Genomic DNA, 578 nt, shown 5'->3' with positions numbered 1-578 from the left:
GCTGTAGCACAAGAACATCAGCAATTGCTGAGAGGTGAACCTGACCCTAATCAAGTTTCACTTTTATGGTTTAGGAAACCTGCTTTTGTACCAACCCACATGATGTAATACTATAGTATACTATGGTATAAATACTGTAGTATTACTATATTTATACACTATAGTATTCACCGTAGTGTTTTAGCAGAGTAGTGTATTATTTACTATACTGTATTGTTTTTGTATCTTTGACATAAAAGTTGGGTCTTTCTCCTTGAGGAAACCTGCTGGACAAATACTAAAAGAGCAAATGTTCCATAACCTGTATGTAGGTAGGATTGGAGCCTGAACAGATACTTCAGCTCTTCTGTAACCTGTAGGGAACACAACATATGATCTATACTTGGCATGTAGGTTTCTCACTGATGGCTGACACAAATTGGGATATGGGGGAGGGGAATGGTTGGGGTATATGCAAATTAAAAACTAGTGTTTTTGCAGACACTGTAGTGCTTTGGGGGGGGGGGTAATACTGTAATATTTACTATAATATCCGACAGAATATATATATAGTAAGCACTACACAATCGAAGCATACT

The 578-nt window shown here is 37.2% G+C and overlaps 1 non-coding gene across 1 annotated transcript; it reads right to left on the bottom strand.

The window, feature by feature from the left end:
- Positions 1-239: 239 nt before the first annotated feature.
- Positions 240-295, bottom strand: LOC135554884 (U7 small nuclear RNA). Its single transcript, XR_010457754.1, has one exon. It is a non-coding gene; the product is annotated as a U7 small nuclear RNA (small nuclear RNA).
- Positions 296-578: the final 283 nt, after the last annotated feature.

This window comes from Oncorhynchus masou, chromosome 14, assembly GCF_036934945.1.
Source record: "Oncorhynchus masou masou isolate Uvic2021 chromosome 14, UVic_Omas_1.1, whole genome shotgun sequence".
NCBI lineage: Eukaryota > Metazoa > Chordata > Actinopteri > Salmoniformes > Salmonidae > Oncorhynchus > Oncorhynchus masou.
This window is presented reverse-complemented; position numbering and strand designations above follow the sequence as displayed.